General features: G+C 40.1%; 1 protein-coding gene across 2 annotated transcripts in view; it reads right to left on the reverse strand.

Annotated features, from left to right (window-relative positions):
• LOC132405011 (WD repeat-containing protein 7) overlaps nt 1–21803 on the reverse strand; it is a 574145-nt gene that overhangs the window by 534162 nt on the left and 18180 nt on the right. The window lies entirely within an intron of this gene.

Here is a 21803-nt window from a genome sequence, read left to right on the forward strand (position 1 = left end):
TACAAATCTCTGGTGAGCCCGCACTTAAGAGTATTGTGTTCAATTCTGGTCACCTCATTATAGGATGGATGTGGAAGCTATGGAGAGGGTGCAGAGGAGATTTACCAGGATGTTGCCCAGTTTGGAGAATAGTCATATGAAGCAAGGTTAGCAGAGCTGGGACTTTTCTCTTTGGCACATAGAAGAATGAGAAGGGACTTGATAGAGGTCTACAAGATTATGAGAGGCATAGATAGGGTGGATAGTCAGTACCTGTTTCCCAGGGCACCAACAGCAAACACCAGAGGGCATATGTACAAAATTAAGGGAGAGAAGTTTAGGGGAGACATCAGGGGCAAGTTTTTTTTACAGAGGGTTGTGAGTGCCTGGAATGACTTGCCAGGGCTGGTGGTGGAGGCTAAAAATTAGGGGTATTTAAGAGCCTCTTGGACAGGCACATGGATGAAAGAAAAATGGAGGGTTATGGGGTAGTACTTTTTTTAAGGATTATATGGGACGGCACAACATGGAGGGCTGAAGGGCCTGTACTGTGCTGTAGTGTTCTATGATTAATTCTTCCAATATAAGCTTCCATTGACTGTAAATGAACATTCATACAATACTTTAAACAATTGCATCCTCCAAATCTACATGTTAAATTATTATTAAGTCTTTGAAATCTTCATAGCTTCTAACTTGAGGTATTGTTTCATTTTCACTCCCAGCCAATTTCAGCATTCCCAAACCTGAATACTTCAAACCACAGTGAGCAAAAGTGTTCTGAATTGTCTCAGTGCTTATTTCTTGCCAGCCATCAGTAACAAAAATCACTGCTTTTTCAACACAAAAACACACAACTATGTTAGTTAGAAACTATTTGGCAGCAGGCTCCTGTCCCAATTAAGCAACATAATATCCCAAATAAGCAAAGGGATTCCTGGCTATTTTCTCGATTAGTTTTTGTTCTTTAAGAGTTGTCCCAAATAAGGAGCTGCTCCAATTAACTGACAGGCAATTAACCAGAATCCACTGTATTCCCATCACATGAAGTACAGGGAATGGAAACAGGTACTTCAAGCCACTGTGCCTGTGTCTGTCATCAAGTACTAATCTCATTTTTCCAATATTTGGTCTGTAGCTTCCATGGCTTGCTGTTTGAAATGCTCGTCTAAATACCACTTGAATGAAGAGAGTACCTGCTACCCATCTCACCCAACCATCATCTGCACAAAACTGTTCTTCCTTTATTATCACTGCTGCCAAGAGGAAAAATTTACATATCCCAAGCCCCCCCCCCAGAATTCAGTAGTGAGAAAATGTAAAGAGAAACGGTTGCAAATACGTGCATACATACACTCAGTGGCCATTTAATGAGGTACTTCCTGGCCACTGAGTACTGCTTGTGGTCTTCTGTTGCTGTAGCCCATCAGCAATCATTCCACGGTCAAAGTCACTTAGATCACATTTCTTCCCTATTCTAACATTTGGCCTGAACAACAAGAACTCTTGACCATGTCTGCATGGGTTTTTTAATACATTAAGTTGCTGCCCCATTATTGGTTGATTAGACATTTGCATTAGGGAGTAGGTGTACAGGTCTAACTAACTAATAAAGTGGCCACTGAGTAGATGCACAGCTGAACAAGAAGCCACAATACATCCTGACTCTTCATGATGGGAATCAACTTTTACTGCTTTATAAGCAGATTGCCATTAGACTAAAGTGAATCACATTTTTAAATCAACACAAAATGCTGGTGGAACGCAGCAGGCCAGGCAGCATCTATAGGGAGAAGGACCGTCCTGATGAAGGGTCTCAGCCCGAAACATCGACAGTGCTTCTCCCTATAGATGCTTCCTAGCCTGCTGTGTTCCACCAGCATTTTGTGTGTGTTGCTTGAACTTCCAGCATCTGCAGATTTCCTCGTGTTCACATTTTAGAATTGTTGTTTCAATTAATTACTATGTTTTACATAGTTACAACAAACTTTCATGCAAAATATAGTGCTTGTTTTGGCTTATTAGAACTGTTAATCTGTGTTTAGTCTGAAACAGATTATTATTCTCTAACCTGCAAAAACATGCCAGCTCCAACATGTTGCCATCGCAACAACTGTCTATTTGCAACTCTTCACATCACTGCTCAATGTGTTGTGAATTTCCACTGCTCATATCAATCCTACTCATTTCCAGTTAACGATTTAGCCTTGGGCATGGAACACGTTCTGTCCTTGTGGCTGAACAGCAGGCTTAAGATCGGTCAAGAGCTAGAAGAGCAAAATTGGATCAGCCATGATGAAATGACAGAGGAACTCAATTGGCCGAATAGCCTAATTCTGCTCCATATCATACATGAACATTAACAAGGACAAAAGCATCTGCAGTGACCAGAACAACTTTCAGACAAGTTGTAAAGTGGATTACTAATTCAAAATACAATGATAATGAATGTCATCATATCTACATTTACATCCCAAATTATACTTACTCTTTTTAAGTGCATTATCTCAGTATATCAAAAATTATTTTTTATATAGAACCACCGATGTGGGAAAATAACACCGGACATTTCATACAAACATCTTCAAACAAAATCATGCCTGTGCAACATTTTCAATGTGTTACCTGAAGCTTGATCATAAATGTCTGAAAAGTAAAGTCTTAAAATTCTAAAGGTACTCGGCATGTCAGGCAGCATTTATGGAGGGGATTTGCCCCAAAATCCTTTGAGCCAAGGTCCTTCATCAGGATTGGAAAGGAAGGGAGCAAAAGCCAGAATAAACACAAGAAAATCTGCAGATGCTGGAAATCCAGAGTAACACAAGCAAAACACTAGAAGAACTCAGCAGATCAGGCAGCATCTAAGGAAAGGAATAAACAGTTGACATTTTGGACTAAGACTGGAAAGGAATGGGACCAAAGTCAGAAAATGGTGGGGAGGAGGAAAGGAAGCTTCCTCCTTAATTTCCAGTCCTGATGAAGCATCTCAGCCTGAAATGTTGACTGTTTACTGCCCTCCACAGATGTCGCCTGACTTGCTGAATTCCTTCAGCATTCAGCATTTTGAGCATCTGCAGAATCTCTTGTTTTCTTAAAATTCCAGAGATTTAACCAAAACAGGTAAAGAAATTGCCACTAATGCTGAGGCAATTTGAATAAAAAAAAATAAGAGGTTAGGATCAAGTAAGTGCAAAGATATGTGCACGAAGTTACAGATTTACAAAGATCATGAATCCATGACTCAGTGGCTGAGATACAGGGCAAACACCGGATCAAAGGTAATCATCATCAGGAAGGGCAAGCACATTAGCCTTAGATCTTTTTATCCTAATTGCTCCCTTTCCCATCCAAGAATTTTTCCCTTTTCACTGGTAGCACAGTGGAACTACATCTGGTACAGCCATGTCACAGTTCCAGCAATCCAGGTACAATCTGACTTCGGGTGCTGTTTAACCATTTCCCTCCACCTCCTGTTACAAAGCCAATTTTAGATCTAACTTGCTAACTTGTCTTGGTTCTAACCTACCAGACCCATTTTCCACATGGGTCAATAAGGCAATACTAAAGACCTATCTTTTTCCCTTTCTTTTTTCTTTCCTTCTCCCCCCCCCCCCCCACTCCCCTCTCATTCTGACATTCCAATCCTCCCATTTTAGAGCACCTTCACACCTTCGCCCCCAGCTTTGTCCCCTTTCCTCCTCCTGTCATTCACATGCAGGTTCCACTCCCTCCACCCTTCATTTGCTTCCTACCATTTTTCAGCTCTCCACTAATGGTTCCCATTCTCACTGCCTTTACTTATCCAAATCCAGTTCTGGTAGTATTTATGTTCCAGTTTATCCCCTTCTAGCTGAGGACAGGTTTTCCCAACCTGGGGTTCACAGACCCTTGGGTTAAAGGTAAGACTCCATGGCATATAAACAATCACCTCCCTTACTCCATCTGGTGGTTTTCCTCTTCTCTGCCTGTCTCCCAAAGGTCCTGTCCTACAGATTTCCAAATCCACCCTTGCTCACCACCACCCCCCCACCCATCACCTGCCTGCATCTTCCACCCTTCCTCAGTCCACCCATCACCTCAGAATCCTTACAAAATGCTGGAGGAACTCAGCAGGTCAGGCAAAACCTCTGAAGGCAATAAACAGTTGACTGTTTATTCTTTTCTATAGATGCTGCCTGACCTGTTGCATTCCTCCAGTATTTTGTGTGTGGTACTCTGAATTTCTAGCAGCCACAGAATCTCTTGTGTTTCCCCTTCTCTCTACACTGACTATCTCATCTCTCCATTCTCAGTCCTGATGTAGGATTTCGACTTGACCAATTTCCCTACCCAAGGTAGTCCCAACTCGGCTGTTTGGCTCACATCTAATGTTTCCTATCCATGTACTGCCTAAATGTCATATAAAGATCATAATTATTCGTATCTCCACTGATTCCTTTGGCAAGCTGCTCCCTATACTACTTACCCTCTATGTAAATAAAAACTTGCCTCTCAGGACCCCTTTAAATCTTTCCCCTCCCACCTGCATAGAAACTGGTGTTCATATATATCGCATTGGAACAGCTTGGACATGAGGTCAAAGAAACTATTCTGCCATTGCTGTAACCCATGTTTATACCAAACCTAGAGAGATAAATGGAAATGCATCAGGGTTAGGGTTCTCTCGTGACTCTGCTAACTACACTTACTTCCAGGAAGTAGGCGTTTAATTTTCAGTCCACAGTATCAGTTGAAAGTTATTGGCTCATGTATCATTTGCTTTACATGCTTTTTTAAAAAAAACATACTCCTACCATTTGTAAAGGACTGCTTGACCTCTCAGCTGAGGATAATCAACTAATTGGTCCTACAAAGTTTGCACTGCAATCAACAACCCTGCAACCCAAGCCAGACAATAAATCAGTTCCTACTGAAATCACTGAGGAGCCACAGCACAGATTAACTGCACGAATCTTGTGGAGGAGAAAAGCTGTCATCAGGTAATTGACTTTTTAAACCAGAGGCTGTAAGAAAATCTTAGCCAGTACAGATATGAAATGTATCTAACAATACAAGAGTTATTTAACTAATCTTTAATTTCAAATACTTTGAAAATGCAGTATAATTAAAACTCAAAATGGTTAATCTTACTATTTCCAAATTCCTATAAAACAGCTCTTTAAACTGAAATTACTTTATCGTGAGTGAATTGTTAGACAGCTGTTTTACAGGTTTTTTCACTTTACCATCTTCAGCTACAGATCCAACTATAAATTCACTTCTCTTACAAGCATATAAATTGCAATGTATACTTCAATGTAGAGGAAACACCCTGCTAGAGGAACTCATCAGGCCAGGCAGCACCTAAGAAGGGGAATAAACAACCGACAATTCAGTCCAAGACCCTGCATCAGGACTGGCCCGAAATGTCAATTATTTATTCCCCTCCACAGATGATGCCTGACCTGTTAAGTTCCACCAGCCTTTTTTGTGTGTTGCTCTAGATTCCCAACATCTGCAGAATCTCTTCCATTTATGAATTCCAGGGAGAGCTTGGATCAACTGGGACTGTTTTCCTATGAGGGAAAAAGGCTGAGGAGGGGACACCTGACAGAGGCTTATAAAACCATGAGGACCTATACGGGATGGCCTAAGTTATTTTCCCTGTGTTGGGGAGTCTAAAACTAGAGGCCACATTTGAAAGCAAGAGAAGACAGATTTAAAGGGGACATGATTTCCACATAGAGTGGTGGATAACTAGCTGCCAGAAATGGCAGAGACAGGTAAAATTACAGCATTTAATTGATATTCAGACAGGGAAATGGATTAGCTTGGAAAGGAAACTTAATCAGCATGGGGGTCTATTTGGATTCCATACAACTTAAAGAATATATTAAAACAAACACAGTATATCTAGCCCAACAAAATTTATTGTATATTATTTAGTTTATTCTTTTTCAATTTCCCAAACAAAATAAGTTTTTGACAACAGGAAAAAAGGGAGATCTAATAAAGGTTTATAAGATTATGATTAGACAGACAGTACATTTTTTCACAGGATTAAAATGTCTAATACCAGAGGGGATGCATTTAAGGTGAGAGAGTATAAATGCAAAGGAAATGTGTAGGGGATGTCTCGTTTTACACAGAGTTTGGTGGGTGCCTGGAATTCACTGCTTGTAGTGGTGGTGCAGCAGGGGTTCTCAACCTGGAGTCCATGGACCCCTCGGTTAATGGTAGGGGTCCATGGCATTAAAAAGTCTGGTAACCCCTGCAATCGAGACATTCAAGAGACTCTACGGATAGGCACATTAATGTGCAGGAAATGGAAGAATTCGGACATTGTGTAAGCAGAAGGGATCAGTTTAGTTGAGCATTTGATTACTAACTCAATTAGTTCAGCTCTGTATTGTGGGCAGAAGGGCCTGTCCTTGTGTTGTTCTATATTGTACTGCAAATTTGAAAATTCTCAATTAAGAACAGAGATTGTGAGATCAATTTTTGACACAAATATCCAAACAAATCAGTGAATGAAATATTTCATTTCAATTTCCCAAATTATAAATCAACTTGAGATAGCAATCTAAAACATTTAATAAATATGGCATAAAATAGAATATAATCTATAAAACTTATGTTTTTGGTCAAAATACAGTGCAATAAATTCAAGAATATCAATCATTGCAACTAGTCACCCAGGATGTGCTCTCTTCTTATTACTGTACTACCATCAGACCAGGGGTACAAGAGCCTGAAGACAAACACTCAATATTTTAGGAATAGCTTCTTTCCAACCACTTTTAGATTTCTGAACAAAAAGTAAACCAATCCATGAACATTATTTTGCTCTCTTTGCACTGCTTACTTAAATTATTTTTTGAAATATATTTCTTATTCTAATTTGTTTTTAATGTACTGCATTGAACTGCTGGCACAAAACAACAGATTTCACAACGTATGTCAGTGATATTAAACCTGATTCTGATTATTACCTTGGATAACCTGCAGTTGCCATATTTATATAATATAACCAAGCACAGTAAAATTAGTTTTCTAACCAATCCGTAAAAGAAACAGTGCAAAAGAGACAAGCACATCACTCACTGAAGGTCACGCAATTTTCCACTTTTCACACATGTTCTACTGAAGAATTAAAACTATAAAGACAATTATATAATGAGCTGAGATCCACAGTGACATTTAACACACTACCATATATTTAAAAAATAAGGTGATGATCTACCTGTCTGGCACTGGCCATTTCCCTTTAACAGAAGTAAAGTAACGAGATTTTATAAATATTTTCCTCATGTTCCTGCAAGCAAAGGCATGCATGATAAAGTCAGAGGTATTATCCGCTAATATCCAAGCCTCAGATTAATTGAGAACTAAACCAACGATTTCAGGAACTGATTCATCTGCATCATTCTGCACCAGGCAAATCAATACTCATAGATCTATGGGTGGAGAGACATGTTCAGTAAAACATCACAACATGTACAACATGAAGTACACTGTTTGACTAGGATTTTCAGAACTGTTCTGTGCCGTTATTCCAGGGTGAACAAGTACAAAGACAAAACACCCATGTTTAATTTCCACCTGAATAATTTAGGAAGTAGACTGAATATTCCAAAATAGCGAGATATTTTATAAAACTCACCAAAATACTAGATTTATTATATTATAAACTTAACAATGAATATAGGCCTTTTACTAAGGCTATTGACTAACTAAATTCCTTGTTAACCTAGGAAGTAAACTGACTTTTTCAAAAAAAAAGCAAGTCCCCATTTTAAAAAATAACCAATACAATATTTATATTATAAACTCAGCAAGGAATATAGCCCTTTTACCAAGCCTCTGCAAATAAATATTCCCTTTTATATTACTAAATGTTCATATGTTGGTGATTGTTACAATCGCATTACACTTGACACACACAATAAATGACATTACATTTCACATTCAAAAGCATTGTCCTGGTAAGTGAATTAGTAACATTTTAAATGCAACCAAACTCAGTTCTTCACAAATTCTGTAACTGAAGGGCTGAAGGATGAGTGGGAGCACAATGGAAGGTTTAATTTATTTTAATTTTATTTATTTTAGAGATACAGCATGCTACAGGCCCAAAGAGCCATGCCATCCAGCAACCCATCTATTTAACCCTAACCCAATCACAGGACAATTGACAATGACCAATTAACACAATAACCCATATGATTTTCCTCCAGAGCACCCTGAGGAAACCAATGCAGACACAGTTTGGAATCTTCTACTGCACTGGTAATTCTAAGTACTGTAAACCAAAAAAATTATATCATCCAGAATTTTATATAATCAATTGAGATTTACCAACAATGTAACAAATTTGACAAATTTTACCATGCAAAAGTCTTAAGCACATACATATATATATACACACACACACACACACACATATACAAACACACAGACTTTTGAACAGTACTGTAGTAATTCTATATATTGAACTGTAAAGCTGCCAAAATAAAAAAACTTTATGACCTATAAGTGATAATAAACCTGTTTCTGACACGGGTCTTTATTGTGGCCTAGGAAAGGGGAATCATGGTTGGGAAAAGGGGAAGGGCGAGGGCGAGAGGAAGGAGCAGGGAGCACCAAAGGGACATTCTGTAATAATCAATAGACCAATTGTTTGGAATCAAATGACCTTGCCTAGTGTCTCAAGGCTAGGTGTGTCTGCACCCATGTCACACACCCCACCCCCCTACTCCTGGTACTCCTTCCCTGCCACCTGTCCCACCCACCTCCCACAGCCCTCAACCCTCACCATTCTCAACATCCTTTGCTTTTGCCAGATAGAAAAACTCACTCTCCGCTCCACGTTGACAAATACATTATTGTGCAAATCTCTTGGGTACTTCAGCGCAAAATATATGCCCAAGTCTTTTGCACAGTACTGTAAGAGATTTCATTCTAAAAATAAATATTTGCAAAAGGAACAAAGAAATTAACTATATTGTGAGGAACTAAATCATAGCCCAATTAATACATATCACGTAGAAACAAAGGCAAGGGGAAAGTGGAGCGAAATTGATTCACATAGCTGTCACTCAAGTCTCATTAAACCGAAGAAATTCTAGTTTTAGTATAACAAAGTTTGAAGGGAAATTAAAATACAAACTAATCTGCAATTCCATTCAGTGTCTCAATCACAATACCCTGGGTTTCATTTGACAGGACTTTTGCAAGGCACATTTCCATATGCTTCAAATCTGAATTTTTTCCCCCCAAACTTGATAAATACAACTGATCATAGAACATTCTTGCAAAAAAAAAATTAAACTCAATTATGATATTAGAATTTCTGAATATCCAGTTGGGTATCACATTAACTTCTTCAGGGAAGGACACAAATCCATGCAAGATCATATAAATCATCTCACACAGCTGTATGTGTTATGAAAGAATTAAATTAACCATCAACTGAATCACTTTGTTTGGTGTTCGCCCTCAACAAATAGAGCACAAATTATTTCTACATAACTATTTTGACTAATCCCTCTTCCACCAAACTTTATTAGAACTTTCAAGGACTCTTAACAACTCATGTTCTCAATTTTTTTTGCAGTTTCTTTTCTTTTGCACATTGGTTGTTTATCAGTGTTTGTTAATGGACAAATGTATGTGTGTTTTTATATACAAGAGAAAATCTGTAGATGCTCTAAATCTGAGCAACACACACAAGATGATGGAGGAACTCAGCAGGCCAGGTAGCATATAGGAAAAGAGTATAGTCGACATTTTAGGCCAAAATCATTCAGCAGGACTGGAGAAAAATAACTGAGGAGTAGATTTAAAAGATGGGGAGAGGGGAGAGAGAAACATCTCCTACGGGATCCCACCACCGATCACATCTTCCCCTCCCCAATATTCTGCAGAGATCGCTCCCTGCACGACTCCCTTGTCCTTTTATCCCTTCTGGCACATATCCTTGCAAGCAGAACAAGTGCTACACCTGCCCCTACACCTCTCCTCTCACTACCACTCAGGGCCCTAAACTGTCTTTCCAGAGGAGGTGACACTTCACCTGTGAGTCTGTTTGGGTCATACACTGTGTCCATTTCTCCCAGAGTGGCCTCCTATATATTGGTGAGAAACAACATAGACTGGGAGACCATTTCGCCGAGCACCTACACTCAATCTATCAGAAAAAGCAGGACCTCACAGTGGCCACCCATTTTAATTCTACTGCCCACTCCCATTCTGATATGTCTATCTATGGCCTCCTCTACTGTTGTGATGAGGCCACACTTAGATTGGAGGAACAACACGTTATATTGTGTTTGGGTAACTCTCAACTTGATGGCATGAACATCGATTTCACGATCTTCTGATAATGCCTCCCACAGCCCGCTCTTCTCCTCCACCATTTCTCATCCTCTTTTCCGTCACTCCCCCATCTCCTTGCCCACACATCACCTCCATCTAGTGTTCCTCCCTGCTTTTACTTCTTCGATGGCCTTCAGTCTCTTTCACCAATTTACTTCCCAGCTCTTTACTTCATCGCTCCCCCTTCAGGTTTCCCCTATTACCTGTGTTTCTCCCTCCCCTCCCCCCACCTTTTAAATCTACTCCTCAGCTTCTTTTCTTGCAGTCCTGCCAAAGGGTTTTGGCACGAAATGGCAATTGTACTCTTTTTCTAAATGCTGACTGGCCTGCTGAGTTTTTAGTATCATAAGAACATTGAAAAGAACTGCAGGAGTGTTAAATACTTTGAAGAACAAAACTTAAGGTGGAATAGCTTTTGCAACGCATAGATACTGAACGACCACTTTCAGATCAAAAACAAATAAAAATTGGCAATATTTTTACATATCAAGAAACTAGCAAGTATGTAACATCTGTGGGGAAGCAAAAGTTGGGAAGGGAGAGTTTAGTAGTGGGGGAAAAAATGGGAAGAATGAAAGTTATGTTACTTAAAATGGCATCTTAACCAAAAAATTCATGTAGATGCCGTTACCAAATTACACAACAAGCAATTTTGCGCCTCTTCATCCAAGAGCATGAAACAAGAGTAAATGAAACAAGATGCGAAAAAGAAGTCTTATTCTGATATGGTCAAAGCAGTAATTGATAACATTATCTTAGTTATTAAAATTAATGCTTCTATGCACTCTGTGCAAGAAATTTATGCACGTGGCCAATATGTAAATATACCATAGAATTATCACAGCAAGAATTACGTTTGAGTTTATTGAGTGCTTTATGCTTGAGAAGAAGGTAATGAAAATTATATGGAAATCTGCTTTCCATACAGTAACTGCTGACGAAAGAAAAACCGTCTCTGTACAAAAAATCTTAATTTTGAATTTTGAGTTTTGACCAGAAAATGAAACTTCCTATAGTACTGTGTTTGTGGATATTTTGAAACTAACTGCATGTGACACTATCACTTTTGTTGAAACAATTAAAAACTTATCAACAACAATTTTGATATTCAAAAGATGATGTTGTTTATGTCAGACAGGACAGAAGTAATGCTTGTAAAGAACAATGGCAGCAATTCTTTGACGAGAAATAAAACACTTGTCTGAGCAATATTGCACTGCTCACTGAGAAGACCTAAGATTCAACAACTCATGGAAAAAAATATCAATTATTCAGGAAATAGAAACAATGCTAACAACTATGTATACAATGTTCAGCAGGTCATTGGTTAAAAAAGGGAACGCTAGAAATATTAGTTAATGTCACAAAATGTGATACTGTGTCATTTAGACCACTAAACGAATTAAGATGGCTGTCATTGGATGGCATTTTGCTATTACTGCATTAATGAGGAATTTAATCCAGTATTGCAAAGAGCAAGTTAATGAATATAACGATCCAATCAGCAAATACAGCCTGAAGATTTTGACCAATCCACAACATTGAGTAGCATTAACTATCCTTAACGATCTGGCATCTCTTTGTGAATTTCTTCAGAAAAACTGTCTGAATACAATTGAAGAACTGCTGTATGCAAAAGCAAAGATTAACAAGTTAGTCACCGTATCTTGGCAATACCATTCATTGGTGTGACAAAGTGAAAGATCTGCTTGCATCTATAAGTTCTGACATCAACAATGTGCCTATAATTCAATTAATTCAATGTGTGTGTAATCACTTGAATAATATAGACTTCCTGACAATGAGTTAACAGAATGGCAAGCTTTTGACCCTGTTACTACTGTAAATATAACCAATTTTGAAGATGGAAAAGAGAATATTATGTGACTGACATCAAAATACTCAGCTGTTATGGACTATGATGAAAGTGTGGCGTCAAAAATATCGCAGCAATACTGTAATTTCAAATTTGTTGTTCTGAGAAAGTTGAGACTGGTTCAATTAAGACATTCACTGATAGGAGAATCTCACCCAGTCCCTCAACACCAGCTCCGTTGCAAGAAAGCCCAGCAGCGTCTCTATTTTCTGTGAAGGCTGAGGAAAGGCCATCTCCCACCCCCTGTTGTGATGGAAAAATAACTGGTTCTTTGAGTCTCAACAGTAGAGGCCTGGACACACACAGTTTTAATAATAAGGAATTTATTTACAAGGGGAAGTCGGGTCAACACAAGCAACTACAATACACAGGAAGCGGTGTGGGGACAGGGTACGGTTACACAAACAAAGAACAAGGGAAAAGCACTACAACAGCTATCCCCCTTGACCTTGGATAGCTGAGGCTCCCTTACCAGGACAAACGATAGACCTTCCCAAACATAAATCAATGCACTTACCTCCAATGAGGTGGTCTGTGAGAGAGGGCTAGCCAAGGGCAAGTCTCACCTTTTAAAGCATGGGGCCGGGCGCGATAATCCAATTAAGGTGACCAATAATTTAGGTGTGCATTGATTAGTTGGGAGGGACCAAATGTTGATTGGCATGTGGTGTGTCCTCCGACCAGCCAGGTGGCAGTGCATCTGTCACGTGGCCGGTATCTCTGGATACACCCCTCCATCCTCATCACATTCTACAGGGGTTGTATTGAGAGCATCCTGAGCAGCTGCATTACTGTCTGGTTCAGAAATTGCACCATCTCAGATCACAAGACTCTGCAGCGGACAGTGAGGTCAGCTGAGAAGATCGGGGTCTCTCTTCCCACCATTACGGACATTTACACTACATGCTGCATCTGCAAAGCAAACAGCATTATGAAGGACCCCACACACCCCTCATATAAACTCTTCGCCCTGGGAAAAGGCACCAAAGCATTCCAGCTCTCACGACCAGACTATGTAACAGTTTGTTCCCCCAAGCTATCAGACTCCTTAATACCCAGAGCCTGGACTGACACCTTACTGCCCTATTGTCCTGTTTATTATTTATTGTAATGCCTGCACTGTTTTGTGCGCTTTATGCAGTCCTGGGTAGGTCTGTAGTCTAGTGTAGTTTTTTTACATAGTTCAGTCTAGTTTTTGTATTGTGTCATGTAACACCATGGTCCTGAAAAAGGTTGTCTCATTTTTACTATGTACTGTACCAGCAGTTATGGTCGAAATAAAAAGTGACTTGAATTGACTTGACTTGATATTGAACTAAGTGCTTAGAAATGAAGAATCTGAAGAACTGTCGATTCTTGCTGACATTGTTAGAACACTTCAAGTTTCTGGTGCTGACTGCGAACGTGCATTCAGTCTTAATGAATTCAATCAAAAGCAAATCCAGAAAAAGACTAAAAGTGGAACATCTGGATGATCTAATGAAGATTAAGGCACATCTTTCATCCTGATACAAAATTAATCTGGATAGTGTCATTATTCCTCTCCATGCATCGTGGGTTAGCATTTTTGTCTGTTTTTTTTTACGAAGTCAAGTTGCTAGCTGAATACTCAACATGGCACAGATGGAAAGCGTGCAAAGGAACCAGCCGGATTCAAACCCAGGACCACCCACCTCAACGGCTGGTGTTGATGCCACTACACCACTGGCCTGCACATACAAACAATGGATTTGTAATAAAGATCAACAAGAAAAAGTTCACAAAATTTAAAGGTTCTTTTTGTTGTGCTGTATTTCATTATAGCTTTCAATTAATAAAATCAAATGCATGTGATTTTTCAATTTTCATTCCAAATATTCATAGCATGAATATATTATTACAAAAAAAAACATTTAAAGTGCTGCACAGTTTTCAGGCCGTATAAAAATTTTCTGTTCAGAGCAATAGTTGGTCCGTGCAGCTATAGTAAAAAAAAGTAGAGGGAACGTTGACAAACGAATATGCTGAGGCCAATTGATTTGCAATAGAGATGTTAGCAACTGTATAGATGAAAACCTAGTTATCTTAATATTATGACACACATCAGAGACTAGGGCAAGCATAATGGAACATTCGACGCAACCCTTACTTATTCAAAACAAGCTGATTATCATTACATCACATCTGAAATTGTTTATTAACACAATAAATTAGGTTTTACTGATACAAAAAAATAATAATAATGAGGGGAGTCTGGTATCAGAGGACACAGCTTTAGAATACAATAACGTCCCTTTAGAACAGAGATGAGGAATTTCTTTAACCAGAGGATGGCAAATCTGTGAAATTCATTGCCACAAATGGGTTACCAGGACAAAGGAGGGGAATGGGATTGAGAGGGATAGTCATGATGGAATGGTAGCCAAATGGCCCAATTCTGCTCCTGTGCCTTAAGGTTTTATTGTGGCACAAATTTATCATAGGCGGTAGCAGATTCTGCTTCATCGTTGTGGGGGTAGATAAAAAGTATTTAAAACTTTGCTGAACTTGTCAAATTCAAATCCAAATCTGAGAGCAAACTTTAAAAAAGAATTCAACTGAAGGTTCAAAATTACTCGTAAAGTACGAATGTAGGCTCTATTCTTGCTATAAATAATGAGCATAAGTCTACAGGCACAGTATGTACAGTTCCATTTCAGTATCCTAATAACAAAAATACTCAGCAAGTCACACACACAAAATGCTGGTGGAACGCAGCAGGTCAGGCAGTATCTATAGGAAGAAGCACTGTCGACGTCAGGATGAAGGGTCTCGGCCCGAAATGTCGACAGCGCTTCTGCCTATAGATGCTGCCTGACCTGCTGTGTTCCACCAGCATTTTGTGTGTGTTGCTTGAATTTCCAGCGTCTGCAGATTTCCTCGTGTTTGACTCAGCAAGTCAAGTACTATCTATCCAAGGGCACAATTCAAGATAATGTTTTAACTGCAATTTTTAATTATACCAAAAAAAATTAAAAAGGAAGCCATGGTGAGGAGTGAGGGAAAAAGAAAAATACACACTCAACATTTTAGAAACAGTTTCTTCCCCACCACCATCAGATACCTGAATTGACAGCAAGTCATATACATTAACCTTTTTTTTGTACTACATATTTAAAAATACATATAGATATAGATGGAGAGATTTCTTATTCTAACTCAAATTACATATTGCAATGTACTGCTGCCGCAAAACCACATCTTTTATAATGTATGCCAGTGATATTAAACCTGATTCTGATCAAAGACTGCTTTCACAGTCTGGTTCTGTGAGTTCTAAAGTGACTGATGAAATATTTGTCAGGCTATATCTACAATACTACATAGAGATTTTGTCATATTGCAGGAAGAATGCGGGGGTATGACAGAGAATATAGAGGATGTTGATTGATGTGATCTTTGACTAAGTTGATGGATTTGGGAAAAGAATGGCAAACTAGAGTTAAGGAGAGTGAGGGAAAGGAGAACAATCCTAGTCACCTCTGGTAGCCCAGAGCTGTCAACAAGCAGAACAAAAGGCATTTTACATTTCAGCAAAGGAGAACCAAGAAATTCACAAGGTAAAAGCAACAATAAGTGGTCTGGACGTGGATAACCTCGTTAATCCACGCTATGCTTCATCCAAGTATCTGTCCACTTCCTCAATCAGTCCAGTTAATGATGGTGCTTCTCTCCAACATCCAAATCTCACCCTTCCACACAAGTTTGCACTGTTTGCCAACTTGTAAGCAATACATTTAAGTTTCAAATTTAAATCAGTAATATATAGTAAGTACATCATGAATACCGAAGGTCCTTTGGTATCTCACTAGTTACTGTGTTGACCACTCAGAAACATATTTACATATTTCAAATTGCTGGTTTCTCTCAGACAGACAGCTTTTTCTATCCATATCTGCACCCTATCACCCCCCAATCGAACTTGCTTTAATTCAACATGCTAATCTTTATGTGGAATCTTACCAAAAGCTTTCTGCAAGTCCAAATATATCACATCCACTGGTTCTCCCTCACCCAGTATGCGAGTTAATTCAGAAATTTCAAGCCTATTTTCTTTGTCTAATAGGTATCACAATTTCCAATGTCACAAATTGGCTAGATTTAAAGATTAGCTATACTTAAAGATTTGCTTTGCTAGTCACATGTAGAACTAAACATTGACACATACAGTTAGATGTGTGGTTTGTTTCGAATGTGCCGAGGGCAGCCCACAAGCGTCACCATGTTTCCGGCGCCAACATGGTATATCCAGAACTTACTAAATTTCTCTTAAGTGTTGAAGTCAAACCCACAACCATGATCCATCGTGCTATGTTGATGCTAGAAGAATGGAAACACTAGCAGGCTACCCCTAGCACATATTCAGACTGTGCTGGCCATACCACAAACGACGCATTTCACTGGCCAACCTTCATATAAAAGAGATATGCATTAGGTTATACACAAGGAAAATTCTGCAGACGCTGAAAATCCAAAGCAACACACATAAGATGTAGGAGGAACTCAGCAAGTCAGGCAGCATCAATGGAAATGAATAAACAGTTGACGTTTTCGGCAAAGACTCTTCTTCAGGACAATTAGGTTCCCAGGAATGGTCGTCAGGGTGAATAGCATCATTTACTTTGAGAGAATATGAAAATAAGGAGGCAATTAAAAATTGGATAGTTCAGTATAGTATGCTATATTAAGCTCAAACTTTATTCCGCAGGCATGAGATCACCTGGCTAGCAACTTCAATATATGACCAAAAGACAAGCTTTCAATGATAGCAAAATCAAGACCCTTCTTCTAATTTTAATGGAAGGAAAAGAACCATGCTTTGATACCCTCATTTACAGTATTTATCTTCCAACTCGTCCCAAAATAACAGGACTTTATTATTTAGATACTAACTGCTACCCTCAACTATATTTCAAATAAAGCTCACTATAAGACCATAAGATGTAGGAGCAGAATTAGGCCATTTGGCCCATAGAGTCTGTTTGGCCATTTCATCATGGCTGATCCAAGTTACCTCTCAGCCCGAATCTCCTGCCTTCTTCCCATATCACTTCACACCCTGACCCAGGGGTGGGCAAACTTTTGACTTGAAGGCCACAAAGGGTTCTAAAATTTGACAGGGGGGCCGGACCAGGAGCAGATGGACTGAGTGTTTTGGTAATACACCTCATAAGAGAAAATAAAATATCATGGGATATGTAGAAAACATGTGCTTTAATTTCAATTGAAAATGAACAAATGCATTACAACAAAATATCTGTCTTTGAAGTCCCATGGTATTTAGCTATTTATTGAAATGACTTTTAAAACACTGAAAATTAAATGAATAAAATACAGCTTTTTTTAATAGTGACAGTTATTATTTTAAAGCACTGAAAATTCTGTTATCCTTCAAGATATTATCATCATCACTCTCCTCCTGACTGACTATATTTCAAAAACGGTAGGTGATGCAGGTCTACTTGTCCTGCTCCTTATTATTCAATCGTCCCCTGTGCCAAAACTCAACAACGACCCGCACAATGACAGAACAGTGAGAGCACGCCAGTATGCGGAGCGCGTTATTTGATCTGGAGCGCATTTTTTATTTGGAGAACGTACGTGCACCTGCGCACTACTCATGTCCATCACTTAACAGAAAAGACATGTAACATGTAAGGCTTATTGAAAAAAATATTTTCAAATGCATTTTTTTACATAACACAACAAAGAAACTTATTTTTTAATTTCAGTGGGAACAGTGTTGTTGGTCTCCCTTTTTAGCCAGCGCATCAAAGTCTGGATTTAGTTTTGTTGTGGCGATTCTCAGGATGGATCTGAGGTGTTGGTCAGTTAACTTGGATCTGTGGCTGGCTTTGTTGATGTTCATGACGCCGAACGCCTGTTCACACAAATAGGTCGAGCCGAACAAAGAGTAAAGCGCAAATGTGGAGTAATACGCTGCACCTCAACAAAGGTCAATGTGTAGCGGTGTGCTACATGCAGCGCTAAAATTACGACACGGAGTCGGTAACTACAGTCGAAGAAAAAAAACTTTATTCGAAATCCCCAGCCTCACTTTTAAGCCTCCCTCAACCTGCCCCCGCCCCCCGTGGCGCAGAGGCTCCAAAGCTCTGTGCTCGCAAATCCCCGCAGGCTATCTCCATTAGCTGGAACGCTGGCTAATTGTGAGCCGGTTTGGATGTGCCAGGAAATGGGTCACCACAAATGTGTCATCTATTGGGAAAACGACAGAATGGCGGGGAAAAAAACGTTAACAAGGTTTATTAATATAATTTCATCAAGTTCTGCGGGCCGGATTAAAAAGCTTAACGGGCCGCATATGGCCCGCGAGCCGTAGTTTGCCCATGCCTGCCCTGACCTATCAAGAATCTTAAACCTCTGCCTGTACCAAAGAATTCCACAGATTCACCACCCTCTAGCTAAAGAAATTCCTCATCTTCATTCTACAAAGAAGCCTCTCTACTCTGAGGCTCTGTCCTAATTGCTAAGTATGTTGAATCCAGCTTAAGGATATGAGCAATACAATTGCCTTCTTTTCCACGTGTAATAGAATTGCATACTTATGACAAGAAAGATCCAATCTCTTAAATAACTTCAGTATAATGAGTATTATCAACACTTAGTAGCAACATATGAAGCTAAGAGAAATCTTTAGGATCTAAAACACAGGGAAGGATTTTGAGCTGCAGTAGAATTGAAAATGAATAAGTAATTTTGGGAAAAGAGAAAGGGCCACACAGGCTAGGACCACTAGTTAAATTATTTGTTGGATGTCCTCATGGAAAAATCGCATCCTCATTTCAATATATTGTGTGCCCTCGTGAATTTCACAATTTGCACCCATGTTGTGAATGATAAGTTCTCCGAACCCAGAATGGGTCACGAAGCTTATGAGCATTCTACAATCAACAATATGGGAATTAGAACATGTGTTAGAGTGCAAACACGAGGAAATCTGCAGATGATGGAAATTCAAGCAACACACACAAAATGCTGGTGGAACGCAGAAGGACAGGCAGCATCTATAGGAAGAAGTACAATCAACGCTTTGGGCCGAGACCCTTCAACAGGACTAAAAGAGGAGATAGGAAGATATTTGAAAATGGGAGGGGGAAGGGGAGATCCGAAATGATAGAAGACAGGAGGGGGAGGGACGAAGCTAAGAGCTGGAAAGTTGATGGGCAAAAGGGATACACAGCCAGAGAAGGGAGAGGATCATGGGACAGGAGGCCTAGGGAGAAAGAAAGGGGGAGGGGAGCACCAGAGGGAAATGGAGAGTAGGCAAGGAGTAATTGTGAGAGGAACAGAGAGAGAAAAAGAGAGAAAAGAAAAAGGGGCGGGGAATAATAAATAAACAAATAAATAAAGGATGGGGTAAGAAGGGGAGGAGGAGCATTAACGGAAGTTAGAGAAATCAATGTTTATGCCATCAGGTTGGAGGCTACCCAGATGGAATATAAGGTGTTGTTCCTCCAACTTGAGTGTGGCATCATCTTGACAGTAGAGAAGGTCATGAATAGACATATCAGAATGGGACGTGGAATTAAAATGTGTGGCCACTGGGAGATCCTGCTTTCTCTGGCGGACAGAGCATAGGTGTTCAGCAAAACAGTCTCTCAGTCTACCAGCATTTTGTGTGTGTTGCATGTGTTAGAGTGGTCGGCTTTGGCAAGAAGAGGCATAGGCTAGAGCTTAAGTTTGAGAATTTAGAGGTATAACAAGTGTAGGCACGGTGGTAGTTCAGACAGTAGGATGCTCTTTCTGTGAGATGTGGCACCGAATGGTCTCCTTGGTGACTATATCTGCACTCAACATCAGCTCCTGACTGACAAGATCAAGGAAATGAAGCTGGAGCTGGATTCATTTAGGACCATCCAGGAGGCTGAAATTTTGAGAACAGATGAGACTTTTACTGAGTTATCCCCTTGCATACTGCTGGGGAGTTGGGGGGGTTTAAAATGACCTATCAAGACCCAGCAGCAGCCAGGCCAGTAGCAATGTAGCCAGCTCTGAAGCTCAGCAGGGAAGGGTAAAGGCTAAACACAAGGGGGACAAACATCCTTGCGGGCAGATTTGCTAGAGTTGTTGGGGAGGGGTGGGAATCAGAGTAATAGGGCTAAGGATGAGGCAGCTGGTATACAAGTTGATTCAGTGTGTAGTGAGACTGTGAGGAAGGACAGGGATGTGTTGTCATTGGACAGAGTCCAAAGGAGGTTCACGAGGATGATTCCGGGAAAGAAGGGGTTAAAATATGCGGAGCATTTGGCACCTTTGAGCCTGTACTCACTGGGATTTGGAAAAATGCGGGGGGATCTCATTGAAACCTACCGAATGTTGAAAGGATAGATAGGGTGGATGTGGAGAAGATGTTTCCTCTGGTGGGGGTATACAAAACTAGAGGGCAGAGCCTCAAAATTGAGGGGCAACCTTTTAAGACAGAGATAAGGAGGATTTTTTTGAGCCAGACAGCAGTGAATCTGTGGAAAGCTTTGCCAAAGACTACAGTAGAGGCCAAATCTATGCATATGTTCAAGGTGGAAGTTGATCGTTTCCTGATCGGTCAGGGTATCAAAGAATATGGAAAGAAGGCAGGTGAACGGGGTTGAGTGGGATCCGGGATCAGCCATGATGGAATGGCGGAGCAGACTCGATGGACTGAATGGCCGAATTCTATTCCTATGTCTTAAGGTATTATGTATCAGTATTACAGTGGAGTAAAGAGAAGTACAGAGACATGAGAGAGGCGCTGGTCAAAAATGACTGCAAGGGGACACTAACAGGGGTGACAACAGAACAGCAATGGCTGGAGTTTTTGGGGGCAATTTGGAAGGCACAAGATAGATATATCTCAAACATGAAGTAGCATTCTAAAGGGCGGATGAAGCAACCTTCTATACCTAATAAAGTGGCCACTGAGAGTATGTTCATGGTCTGCTGCTGCTGTAGCCCATCCACTTCAAGGTTCGATCTGTTGTGTATTCAGCGATGCTGTTCCCACAACACTTTTGGAATGCAAGGTTTTTTGAATTACTGTCGCCTTCCCATCAGCTTGAATCAGTCTAGCCATTCTCCTCTGACCTCTATCATTAATAAAGTGTTTTTGCCCACTGACCTGCTGCTCACTTTATGTTTTTAGTTTTTCGCACCATTCTCTGTAAACTCTAGGGACTGCTGTGTGTGAAAATTAAAGGAGTTCAACAGTTTCTCAACTACTCAAACCACACCGCCTAGCACAGGCATGGGCAAACTACGGCCCGCGGGCCATATGCGGCCCGTTAAGCTTTTTAATCCGGCCCGCAGAACTTGATGAAATTATATTAATAAACCTTGTTAACGTTTTTTCCCCGCAATTCTGGCGTTTTCCCAATAGATGACGCACTCTATATACATTGACCTTTGTTGAGGTGCAGCGTATTACTCCACATTTGCGCTTTACTTTGTGACCTTGTGGCGACCCATTTCCAGGCACATCCAAACCTGCTCACAATTAGCCAGCGTTCCGGCTAAGGGAGATAGCCTGCGGGGATTTGCGAGCACAGAGCTCCGCATACTGGCGCGCTCTCACTGTTCT

This window comes from Hypanus sabinus, chromosome 14, assembly GCF_030144855.1.
Source record: "Hypanus sabinus isolate sHypSab1 chromosome 14, sHypSab1.hap1, whole genome shotgun sequence".
NCBI classification, from domain to species: domain Eukaryota; kingdom Metazoa; phylum Chordata; class Chondrichthyes; order Myliobatiformes; family Dasyatidae; genus Hypanus; species Hypanus sabinus.